Source organism: Hylaeus anthracinus, unplaced genomic scaffold (genome assembly GCF_026225885.1).
Source record: "Hylaeus anthracinus isolate JK02 unplaced genomic scaffold, UHH_iyHylAnth1.0_haploid 11989, whole genome shotgun sequence".
Classification (NCBI taxonomy): domain Eukaryota; kingdom Metazoa; phylum Arthropoda; class Insecta; order Hymenoptera; family Colletidae; genus Hylaeus; species Hylaeus anthracinus.
This window is the reverse complement of record NW_026534337.1, coordinates 9,625,739-9,638,982: the sequence shown is the minus strand read 5'-3', so window position 1 is coordinate 9,638,982 and position 13,244 is coordinate 9,625,739. Positions and strand designations below refer to the sequence as shown.

At 42.0% G+C, this 13,244-nt stretch overlaps 1 protein-coding gene and 4 non-coding genes across 5 annotated transcripts in view; 2 read left to right on the top strand and 3 right to left on the bottom strand.

Moving 5' to 3' along the window:
- The window catches only part of LOC128887947 (uncharacterized), a 478,906-nt gene that overhangs the window by 384,979 nt on the left and 80,683 nt on the right, over nucleotides 1-13,244 (bottom strand). The gene's annotated exons all lie outside the window — the stretch shown is intronic.
- Nucleotides 4,068-4,151, top strand: Trnal-uaa (transfer RNA leucine (anticodon UAA)). Its single transcript has one exon. It is a non-coding gene; the product is annotated as a tRNA-Leu (tRNA).
- Nucleotides 9,900-9,971, bottom strand: Trnaa-ugc (transfer RNA alanine (anticodon UGC)). Its single transcript has one exon. It is a non-coding gene; the product is annotated as a tRNA-Ala (tRNA).
- Trnaq-cug (transfer RNA glutamine (anticodon CUG)) lies at nucleotides 10,723-10,794 on the top strand. Its single transcript has one exon. It is a non-coding gene; the product is annotated as a tRNA-Gln (tRNA).
- Trnal-uag (transfer RNA leucine (anticodon UAG)) lies at nucleotides 11,303-11,382 on the bottom strand. Its single transcript has one exon. It is a non-coding gene; the product is annotated as a tRNA-Leu (tRNA).

The following is a 13,244-nucleotide window of genomic DNA, read 5'->3' as shown; positions in this document are numbered from 1 at the left end:
AATCGTTAACCCAATATTAACTCGCATATACGAACGTCTCATTTATATTTCAATTCGATAATCTTGAATTAAAATTGCACATTGTCGAGCATGATTACTATTATACATGTATATTTTCGTAAAATAATTCAATTCAATTTGTATAATTATCGCGAGAGTAATCGGCGAACTCGTTGGCGTATAAAATTTCGAATCGTTTCGAATATTCTAGAATGAAAAAGGATCCACTTACCCATGTTAATACTTACCCAATATGGCGGTCAACGACAGGTTCCAACGGCTTTTAGACGATTCGAAGATGGCCACGATGATCTGATTTCAGACCACGTAACTTTTGCAGCGTACGATCCCCTGGCGTAGGTGTAGTATTCCACTTTGAAGTATCGGCATAAAGGCACTCCCGCGCGGTACACGACGAAAACAATGAGCGGTGAACATGAAACGACCCTTAGTAGCCAATAACACACGTGGATTATTTCAAAAAGCTAATTTTTCTCTGTGACCGCGAACAAAGTCAAAGGGCTACACATCATTATGGCGTACCGTCCCCATTTTCCAGAAAACGGATATCGCGACGTACTTTTCGCTGTCTGCAAACGTACAAGAACACATTCGCGCACGCGAACAATGCTAACTCGAAAGACCCGAAGTTAATTAATTATTAATAATCTTGAACTTGCAATGCTACCTGCAAACGACTCTTACGACACTCGTCACACGATCCCATAATGGCGTCGAATGTTCAAGATTCTCTTTCCTGCCGCTTCTCAAAATCGCTGTTACGTGATTGGCCACTGGATTCACTGCCTATGCAACGGGCCAAACATATTTTTTTAATTTTTATTAATACGTTATTTAGATCTTCTAACGCATTTATATTATATATAACGATGTGAAAAATTCTAAATTAATATCTTGTAAATTATTATATCTTATTTTTGATCTTACCTTCATTATTATTATATCTTTGTTCAATATCTGTGCAGAATGCGCGGGTGTTCACAAATTCTTACTACGCGACCGATGGCAGCAGATAACTGTATGTTTTCACTTCTCGTGAATATTTTATTCGAATCGTGTAGTAATTTTGTTGAATTCTTGATTGTTTAAATATATCCATAAATTAAATCATAATGCTGAATAGCGTCCCATGGGATTAGCCAATCACAGCGTTTCATGTGTAACAACCTTGCACCAATGCATGATCCTTAATCGATTACAAAAAATCAGGTTGGCTGCATTATTCTACTAATCCTTCAATTCGAAAGTTTCGAACGATCGGCGGTAAAGTAGATAAACTCAACAATGCGTCAATTCTTGGTAGCGAATACGTTTCGTCGTGTATTATGTAGCAACCACCGCGGATAAAAAGTGTTTACAGAGTACGATAACGTGAAAGTGAAGTGCAGAGAAAAAAATCGTACAACGGGACGCTGTTTGCTTCAGGTGATAACCTAGTAGGTCGAAGACGATTACGTGTCGTTGATACTCGTACTCACTATTTACAAACAAATTGCTTAATCAATCTTAGGATACAAAGCCCTTCGTTCAGTTACTAGTGCTTGTAGGTTCTTATCATCTGATTATGTACATATCTCTCGATAACATAACCTCCCACTTGTCACGCTTTCACAGGAAAGCTGGGAAAGCATCTCACGCTTCGACTGCGAAACGAGATCTATTTCTGTACCTTACGTACACTCTTACTTTCGAAGAAATACAGAATAAATTCAGTCAATGCCCTATAATATACATATACATATACATACGTATATACATATATTTCGCCTAATCAACCATGCAGTTAACCTCAATTTAGAGAACAGCTTGACACTGACCGTCTCGTTCAGAGGTGTCGAGCTTACGTTCCAAATCACACGTGTTCGTTAAGAAATACGTGTTCCACTAATCACTCGTTCGTTTGGTCATTACCAAAGCGTTTAACATCTTGATAAACTAGTAATACCGGGTCTCGTGGCGTTGTCGCGAACGTGTTCTTGAAATATGTCATTCATAAAATTGTACGTGCAGAACGAAGGACAAGTTCGCGTTCAAGTCTCGAAGACGAATTATTCTCGTCGGGGAACACGAACGTAAGTGGAAATTCGCGAGCGGCTGCGACGGAAGCGAAGTCGAAAGTTTAGACCACTTAAAGTATCGAGTGTTTTCTTTCTCTCTCGAGAAGTTCTCTAAGTGACGGAGAGTGATTACGTTAATGACATGACCGAGTACGCCTTAACGACAGGATAGGTGCAGACTGGTACGACATTCACGGCACGCGATCGGGACATCAACCACGACATCAACCGTACCCTGTATAAATACGTTAGCAACGACTCGAACGATACGACTACTTTCATCGGTGTTTCCCTTTTTTACGACGCGAAATATAGTCCAGACGTACGATTCGGTTATATTACGATGCTGCCAACCTGTAACGTACCAGACGTACGATTCGGTTATATTACGATGCTGCCAACCTGTAACGTACCAGACGCCCTGACTTATCGACTGTGCAACATCCAATCGTATTGTGTGCACAATGCACGATCGTTACATCGCCGAAGTACCGTGGATGATACGCGTGTAAATCCGTGGAACACAGTGTTAAGTGTTAAAGCGAGTAATGGAATCGGGTCGTTGGACTTTCTCGGCCGAAGAGGCCGATTATCGACGTCCAGCGTATCCATCGTTTCGGTAAGTACACTGAATCATATTTATTTAAGCGCGTATTCTGAATTAGGAGGTCTAAAAAAAAGCGCTTTTTCGTGAATTTTTTTACGATGGACAAAAATAATTAATTCTATCGAACTTTTTATCCTATGTTCATACATATTTGAGTAGACTGTACAAATTTTTTCAACAAGAAATATTCGAATTGAGTCGACTGTGATAACAACACATTTGTAGAGCACCTCACAATTAAAACCTCCTATCGGCGGAAAAGAGGCAGGTCGTAATTTTGGTTCGACACAAGAAAACCAAAAGAAATATTCATTTTCATACGTTTATAGTGAAATGTGAAATTACTGCAAGTTTGAAAAAAAACGAGTTCTTTGGGTGAAAAAAATCACTTTAACTTGATAAAAAAGTTGTTTAAAATTTTTTTTGTATGACTTTTCTTAGTTCACGTGGAAGGAAAATGTATGAAAATGAAAATTTCTTTTGGTTTGTTTTGTGTCAAAACCAAAATTACGACCTGCATCTTTCCCGCTGATAGGAGGTTTCAATTGTGAGGTGCTCTACAAATGTGTTGTTATCACAGTCGACTCAATTCGAATATTTCTTGTTGAAAAAACTTGTACAGACTACTCAAATATGTACGAAAATAGGATAAAACGTTCGATAGAATTAATAATTTTTTTCCATCTTAAGAAAATTCACGAAAAACCGCTTTTTTTAGACCTTCTAATTCAGGATAACCCCTTAAATCGTGACCACCGAAGGGATCTTGTAAAAAAAAAGTAACGCACCAATGAGACAGGAATCGCGTGATTTACTTACGCTAGTGCAATCGAGTTTTACGAGTGCGTGCTATTTCCTTAAACTGATCATTAGTCAACGCTGCAGAGTAGGCGGGTGAATAATCGCTGTATTATTCAAATCACCCTTCATCTTATAGAACTTTCGTAATTTTTCTTTGATTTCACACACACAAAAAGTTCGTTAGCACTTCACGGAGAATTAGCCCGGTATTATGGAATTCGATTCGGTCTCGTTTATTAACGAGGTTGTAACTTGAAATGAGAGCGTAGAAAGAATTTATTATACCATGATAAATGTACGTTTATCGATTTATTGTAACAAAGTTAGGCTTGCATTTGCACTTAAAATTTAGTGTAAAATTGATTGTATTGATAAGCCTTGAGTTAACCTCGTCCTCGTTGATGTGGTTAGATATATCTTCGTAAATACTAAAATGAAATTCCAATATTTGCGATTTATAGATTACAAATAGGCTTTGTTATATTTTTTGTAATTATTATTACATTACTCTTTCTTTTATATGTGTAAAATACTCATTGAGTAGAATATGTTCCACAAATAATGTTACCGCCTTCAAGTAAGCTAGGTTGGCCGAGCGGTCTAAGGCGCCAGATTTAAGTTCTGGTTCCCGTCTGGGAGCGTGGGTTCGAACCCCACACTTAGCAAATTCTTTTTTTTCTCAAATTTTTCAATCATACAAATATACAAATATATATATACAACGTATGTTCATATTTATACATAAAACTTATAATTAACTTGACGTTTCAATTAAAAAATTTAATAGAATGCTACATTTTAACCATGTTTGTAGTATCTATCGAAGTTTCCATAAACATATGTGACATACTTCGATGAGAGCAAAAAGAACGACGTCGTTTAGATTATAAGAACAATGTTTTCGTTAACAAGTCATTAATTAAAGGAACAGAAGTTGATTCGCAATCACGAAGCATCTCCGCGAGGAGATAAATGGTTCGGGCTTTCGTCGTAGCCGGATTCGAAGTGACTCGGAGTCTCGTAACTGATGGCGGCGATAATTGAGCCGAGTATAAATGACTTGATGAATAGTCATAGACAATTAGGGAGACGGAGATAAGCCAGAGCTAGCTATGCGCGAGCAATTTTAGCCCGTTAATCCCGTTACAGAGCCGTGTAAGCGTGTTCGCCTCGTCGTATTTACATAACCGCGCGATCGAATCATCGCGGGCATCGTAATCGCCGATATTTCCGCTTTCGTCGCGTTTCGCATTCGTAATTCGTCGCTCGTTTAAACCAGCCGGAGACCTTACACGAGCGTCGAACTTCAGCGGAGGGATAAAAACCTCCCAACGCCTTTATCGACGTTTCCAAGTTTGACCAACAGTTTCGTTCGAATCGTCGTACCGGGAAGGAAAAAAGAGCCGATTAAATCGGATTACCGAAACGCCGATGGCGCAGAGACGAGACTGTGCCAGCCCTTTTCCCAGAAGACCAGGACTCGACACCGTAAAAGTGTCAGGAGACCACCCTATTCGAAAGGGGAGTCCGATGTGCTGGTATCGTTCCGCGACAGAAAGGAAGCTCCAAGAGTCGCCTGTTGAAATGCTTGTCACAACAATTTCGCTAAAAAAGCGCAACTCCGCTGGCACAATAAACCGGGACACTTGTAATTTCATTCCGTCGCATCTGTTGTCATTCTCACGTTACCGGCGCGAGTGTCTCTCGACTTTCTTCGTTCCGTTCATCGGCGCGGAGAGGGCCAGGGGGAGACCGAGAGGTAGCAGCGTTGAAAAAAAAAATCAGACGCGCGTATTTCAAGCAACCCTTGCGCGAGCGTTGTACAATGGAACAGGGAAGGTCCCCTTGCAGCTAAGGGGTGCCCGTTCCTGTCGATACTGTGGTCGACGTATAAAAGATCCGCTATGAACAAAAAAAGGGGGATGGGGTAGAGTACCGGGCGGCAGCAGGGTAGGTGTCCGCGATTCGGGGTACTACGCATTATTTTTTTCTTTTTTTGCCTCCGACTCCCGTAAATCATTTTTTTCTCCGTCTTCGAGCGGTGCTTATCGAGCAACCGTTTTGCATTATGTAATTTGCGTTATCCGTGCTCAGGGACGTCACTTATCAGCCGCTGAGTGCGTCAGGGGTCCGCCACTTCGTCCCGTATTTTTCGCTCGTTCACCGCGGACTCGGTGTAATTCGATTTTCAGCAGCCGAAGCGTAAAAGTAAGAATGAAAGAAATTGGAAAACAGGTCCGGTGAAAATGTCTCCCCGCGACACCATCCCTTCCCCTCGCGAAAGGGAAATCGTATTTATAATGCTTACGCGTTTCAAGCCTGACGTCCCGTGAAATCGCGTTACCGGGATTCGGAATATTAAATTCATCTCTGTCTTCCCAGGCTATCGCCTCGCCTTATCGTCACCGTAATCGAACCCCGAAAACGTGATTTCTCAGTCGACGAGGTCGAGACCCGGGAAACGATATCGCGTCGCTCTACAATCTTCTCCAGCCTCGGATTAGAATGTAAATTCTTGTTCGGATGGTGACTGCGTTCGATCAAAAGCTTATGCCTGCTGCTTCGGCGTGCTACAATTTTCATTCGAGTCTTTGCAAGCAAAACGTTTACGTGCTTATTCTCTATTTGATTATCTCTCAGTGCTATATTGTTCCTATAAACCAACCAACGTCCGGCAGATACCCTCCTACCATCGAAATGAAACTTTTCATCCACGTTACCGTCGATTCCCCCGGAATTATTTTCGAATCGAGGCAGAATAGATTGAAATTGTTGCTCGTGGACCAGTTACTTCGTTCCGCATCGCCGATGAAAGGCTTGTAAATTGTAAATTGTAAATCGAGTGTCAGGCACAAAAGCTGCGCTTGACGCTGACAATTTCGAGATATCACGAAGATGAGGCAAAAATTAATCAACCGAAAACCATAAATAACGATTCACGGTGGCCCGGGTAGCGGGGGCGTGCGTGGTCAGACAATGGATGACAAATTGCGCGAAAGCAAAACAAACTGAGGACTAGATTGAGCTGGCTGGTCGATTCGGTGGCTTTGCCATTGTCATCAATATAGCAGGGCCGGGACATAATCTCTGTCTCGCGGGTAGCGGCCAAGAAAAATGGTCTTTTCCTCCGACGTCCAGAGTTCCTTTGAACGAATTCGTTCCGAGCCACCCCTGTGTGCACGAGGCTACGGGAATAATCTAAAACGCGGCCGCATCGTTCACCGTGAGTTTCTTTAAGGTAGCTCCGCGAGGACAGGGCTTGATCTCCGCGTAAGGTTATCAGAAGGTACGTAAACATAAACAAGAGGTGGCGCGGAGATGATTCGTGGGGTGAAGACGCTTTGTATAGAAGGGAAGATCGGATCGTGGCCGCGTTAAAAAAGAAGAAAGAATAGTCTTAAGAGCGAGACGCCATGGCAATCGTAAATGTTTAATATCGTGATTAAAGGCGCTGGCGCCTCTCATTATTATTTCAGTCTGGAGGACATTTCGCCCAGTCCTCCTCCCACCTCCGCGTCACCGCGTTTCTTTTCAATTCTCACTTTCCTTCGTCGGCTTAAAAATCCACCGTGAAAATTAGCCGCCTAAATATTTAAAGCACCCCTCTTGCCCTCCTGTCGTTAACAGTGCACGCGGAATCCACGGGAGGGAGCGGCGAGAGAGAGAGGGATAAATAAAAAAAAAAAAAGGAGAAACGAGGAAAAAATGAGAAAGAAAATGGAAAAAGAGAGCGCGAACACAAAAACCGTCTGCGGGCCGCGTCATTGTTCCGGGCATGGAGACAGGCGTGATCTCTTCCATCTGATGGATTTCTGCTGCAGTCACCTCTAACCACCTCGCTCGTCACTTCCCGTTGCGCTTCGTGCCATTGGACACCCGACTGACTTTTTGTTTTAAATCCTTTTCCTCTCTCGCGTCCTCCGCATTCAGACTCCGCCGGTTCGCAGTGTTGTACGTCGCCACCCTTCTACGCCATGAACAGAGACCTCGGGGCGCGAGCATCGAATTAACGCGTAATTTCTTCGAGGAGACTTATCACGCGAAGTGAACCCCGACGTGGCGCGAATTCACGCTGCCGAGAGAAACGAGTTTATGGAACGAGAGATCTCTCCATTGTCGAAACCCCGCCATCGGTGCACGGGAATCCGAATCAGGTGGCCCAAACATATTTCGAGCCATTTCTAATTTATGCGTAGGGGTATTCTTCAGGTTGCGGGGTACGTTTGCATTGAGACTTGGTTGACTTGAGACAGGGGTTGGGGTGAGTCTTGGATTGAGAATCTTGCTCTTCTTTGATACTATTCTTCTTAGATATCTTCTGCTTTGACACCTGCTTACGTTCCACCTTCTTTTTCTCTTGTTTTATACTTTTTTTCAATTTCTACAATAATTCTCACAATTCTAATTCCCCTGAATAAACAGATAAAACAGTATTTCAACCGCTTTTCTGGAATTTCCAACCCCTGGGTGTCAATAGAATTCGCAAAACAGAGTTTAGAACAGGATTTGGAACATTTCTCTACCCCCTATACAGACACCTCGTCAGCGAAGTCCATGGAGCGACGACCTAACATTTAAATTCAGCCGGAAGCGACGCGCCTCGAACTCCAGAAGAAATCCCATCTCGGCGCGGCGACGCTTTTATGTCGAAATCGACGCTCGGACAGTGGACGCCGACGGATATTCGTAAATAAAATTCCCGCGAGGGTGACAAAATGGTCACACGCTCCAGTGCTGACCCTATCCGGGTCAAAACTCGATATCTATGCGACGAGATTTTTTTATGTTGTTTTCACGTAGTTACGCCGCTTTCGGGGACAGAATAAAATAGATACGGGATTGCTGGACAGAATATTATAACGGTCCGCTGACAGGGGATCCTATGGCGCTTTTCTTTCGGGGGGAATATTCCGAATACCGGCTGACTTAGGCGGGCTCTATTAGATTTCGTGTCTGTGATACAACGGGTGCACCTTCCATTTCTACTTTTCGCCAGATTCTTCAGAGTCCGAGTTTTGCAGAGTTAGACCACTGTCTTTATCGTGGTGTCGTATTTCTAGAGATCTGAAAATGTTGTAGCTTTTCTTTTTTGTCCGAGTAACAATGTGAATAATTAAATAATAAAAAAGGAGCAGAAATGTGTTTGTGATCACAAGTGGAAATCGAACTCGTGATATGAATGACTATACGACCATTATTGCCGCTTCTCTTCCATCATTTTATATACATAATACATTACTTTTCGCACTAATTAATCACGTTCACGGTCAGAAAATAAGTCGATTATTTGAATTTCGACCACGTTTCAGGAAATCTTTCCTACCGCGCTTCCTCTTTGGAGATGCGTCGCGTGTCCGTGCAAAACAGATTTACGTAACGGTGATGTGCATACTCGGTGATACCGAATTTGCATAGAAGATAATAGGAATTTTCTAACAGGCACGGAACAATGGAAAAAGAAACTGCTCTCCGCGGTGAGCGCATATCTTTTTTTGCGATCGACTGTCTTTCCCTCGTTCCGCCGCGACTGCGACATTAAGCGGTCACGTTTACCTCTGATCAATCAAGGTCTTTGTCCACATCAGCGCGTTTCTTCTATCATACAACTCATCGACGTTCTATTACGTTAGGCCTGAGCTATGTTCTGCCTTTACTGCGTCGTTTCACCGCGATGATTAATTCCCCCTGGCCGCGACTGCGTGCGTATACCCCGCGGGAGAAAGAAGACGATGGTGGAGAGAAAAATAATAAAAAAAAAAAAAAACAGAGGAGCCTGTCACAGTATATTTCGCGCGATTATTCTCTCCGCGTTTCGTCGCGAATAGATACCGGAGGTATCTTTTCTGGCCGCGCGATGAGTACGGCAATTCAAATGATACAATCTTTCTCCCGCGACGACGGGGGCCGCTTTTCACTCGGATGTATACGAAACTTTTTGCATATGACGAATCGGGGACTATTACCATTCAATCTCTCTGCTTGGCTTCGTTTGCATCCTATCATCTCCCCTGTGTGTCTCGCTTTACATACGGCCACGGCCATCGGTCGACACGCTGAATACGCGCGCCTCGGCTCTCATATTCTTTCTTATTCCTCTCTTTTTTCTTCGTTCGACGGTGCCAATCGCTGTCCTGCGATTGCCTGGACACTCAACCGCGTTGATAATCGACGAGCACGTGTCCGTAATATCGCCAGTCGTCAATCCCACCACGTGCACGCTTAAGTGCGCAGTTCGCGTGCTTTTACAAGCACAATGCGGGGTACAAACCTACAAACACCTCGGATCGCGCCACGGTACTTACTCCCTGTACCGCGAGATAATACAAAGTAAAGTTCGTCATTTTCTTGCTCGATGAACCCTTGGACGCCGATAACAAAAAGAATAAATGGTTTCGCGGAAAGAAAAAAAAAATTGGAGATGCCGGGGATCGAACCCGGGGCCTTTCACATGCAAAGCGAACGCTCTACCACTGAGCTACATCCCCGTTTTTTAATCAGCGCTTATAAATGAAGGACTACCTGCTGTCTCGTGTTATTGATTTTCTGTTAATTTTTTTTAAATTCTTGTCAAATACTATTAACTCCGTACGTTGCGTTTTAATCGAACTAATGACAATATTTCACATCTTTTTTAAACTCTGTACACATCAATACAGTATTCGCATCGTGGAACGTGTTTCTAAATAATTTATAATCAAGTTTGTTCAATTATTATTTTTAAACGTTAACGAATGTTCGTACTTCACTGATTTTATACTCTAGAAGAATATACATATACTTACGCTGTTTTGTGATTCAGAGATTCAGACGTCTTGTTCTACTCACTTCACTACGCCTATAGCAACAATCTTTATTCGTAAAAATAGTAATTAATGTCTATTTTTATCAGTTTTATCAAAGGTCCCATGATATAGCATCATTAATGCTCTCGATTCTCTTAATTTAATCTATCCACATCGATACAGTATCAATTTCGTCAACCGCACTTCGAGTTGACTGCGATTACAGCCTGTTTAGTTAACGTTTTAATAACATTATCATCCTTCTTATATTCTACTGATCATATACTCTGTAAAGGTGTTCTTATTCCTATGATGTTCGCTACTTAGTTTTACGTGCGGTTATGTGCTTGGCGCGACTTACGATCTTGAGATACTTACTTCGCTCTACTCGTATCAACAATGTTTATTTTTAACAATCGCACATCAGATTTATTTTTGCAACGAAATCCTCAGAGGTCCCATGGTGTAATGGTTAGCACTCTGGACTCTGAATCCAGCGATCCGAGTTCAAATCTCGGTGGGACCTTGTACTTTTGGTCCCTGTTAAATATCATTTTTAAACAATTTCTCCACCATGAACCGCTTATCTGGATTTTTTTGCAAATATTAAATGCTGCATATCGTTTACAGAAAGAACATATATCTTCTAATAGTCTATATTCGAATATTAAAATACATCAATTACACAAGCTTATAATTAATACAAAATCCATGCAATGTAAGTTGTAAACGATCAGTGTAAATATATATATATATATACACGTTTTACGTTGAACTTATGGTATCTTACATTGCGAACATTGCGTTCTTCGGTGTTTATTTTACTTCAAGATAGTATCTTCGATACTCCGTTATTTATAATTTTATCCAAGGTAGTAAATAGTAGTTAGACCATTGAGATCTGTTTATAGACGAAATAGTTTGTAGGAAATTGAAACTTTAACATCTTCCAAACGCAAAGAAAAAATGTTGTAGCCTCGATTTGTCTTTTTATTCAACATTAGGGTGATTACAAAAAAAAGGAAAAAAATAATTGACAGCGGTGGGATTCGAACCCACGCCCTTACGGACTGGTGCCTAAAACCAGCGCCTTAGACCGCTCGGCCACGCTGCCTTCGGAAAGCTGTTGCTCTAACTGCGCATAAAACCAACTCGTACTATATATAATAATCGATGTCGATTTATCTCACAAATGGATAAACATTTTCAATACATTAATATACTATTCTCCGCATTGTTCCAATACTTCGGTAAATAAAATATTCCGTGACGTTCTATGCACATGCAGACGAGCACGTTCCATCTATATTCGCAACGGGTTACATAACAAAGTAGAAGTTACTTCTCTCCGAATATTGCGAAATCGCTGGCGCCGTTAAAGTAATGGAAACTTAATTCGCAAGAAGACAGATTTTTACGATCGATTTCGTCGTTCGTTTCTTGTCACGAAGTTTCTTTGAGTGCGTATTACGTGTTCGCGTTGCGCGATCGAAAGTACAAAAATAAAAACAAGCATTTTAATTTACGCACTGTTCTCCGCAATAACTGAAACAACGTTTCGCGAAATTTATTTTCCACCTTCGGCTGCGAGCGAAAGAATATAAATGGAAATGTTTATTTTCGATGTCACCATTTTAATCTCGAAATCCACCATGTTTGTTTATTAATCTCAAAGTTAATCCAATATTTTCGAAAGGCCGATTCTCGATAAATGCAAAACAAACAGAACGTCGATAGTTTCGAAGCTGAAAAAACCCCTATGAATCACTAATTCCCCATCAAAAGCGATCAAAATTCGACAGCTTCCATTGCGAGATAGAATTGTATGCAAAATGTCAGCCTCCCCAGCGCGCCCCGTTAATCGAGATATAAACGATTCGAAACGAATTCTAAGATCGACGCGAGATAGAGGAAAGCGTGGAAAAAAAAGCAACGAAATTACCCACGCCAAAGCGTAGCCGCGCGGACGTACATCATTACAGCTGCGAATCTCTTCCTTTTTATTTTCCCTTCCCAGTAGCGGTACGGCGCGCGATAACATCTCAATATAAAAATTCATGCTCATAACGCGACTCCGGGAGTGTCTTCTTATTTTCGTTTGCCTTTTTTTCTTCTTATCACGTCCCCGAGGGGACGAGCGTAAAACTGACGCTTTAGAAAGAGAGAGAGAGGCAAAGGCCTGCCGTGTCGAAACGACTGCGGACAGATCGATAAATTCGCGTGAATATTCGTATAGCTGATAAGCCGATGAGATAAGCCGAAATCGGTCTTGCGAGCGTGGATCCCCTCGTTACGGGGCCAGAGATACGGCGACGGTAGGAAATAGAAGATAAATTTGAATCTTTCGTATTCTTTACACCGATGGTTTATAACCTCGCCTTCTCTCGCATCCAATATTTTATTTTGTTTTTCCCCGCGGTTATCGGCCAGTCGAATCGCGCGCGCAATTTTATCGCCGCGATACGTCGTATCTCGCGGCTTCGAGACGTCGAGACTCAGTAGCGCATTATCCTTTACTTACTCCAAAGACACATTTTGTAAAATTGCTCGACGGTTTATATTATTTTCCTGTATTATTGTCGCACTAATTCGCGTTAATTCGCTAAATAGTTATTCATCTGACACTGATATTGAAATGAAATACGAATTATAAATACTTTACATTTATTCTTGACTCGATACTCTATACTTTTTACACCTCTGAGATTACACCAAATGAATTTCGTAACTATCACGATGCATCTAAACAGTATACAGCTCGGATGCCATCGAATAAAATCTCAACATAGATATACAGGGTGTCCCAAAAGTCGGGGAGGAGCCGGAAATGGGGGGTAGCTGAGACGATTCTGAACAACAATTTCCTTTGCAAAAATGTCGGATGGGGCTTCGTTAAGGAGATATTAAGCGAAAACCCCGACCAATTAGAGCGCGCGTAGACCGTTGGAGCGGCCGCGGTAGCGAAGGCTACGCGCT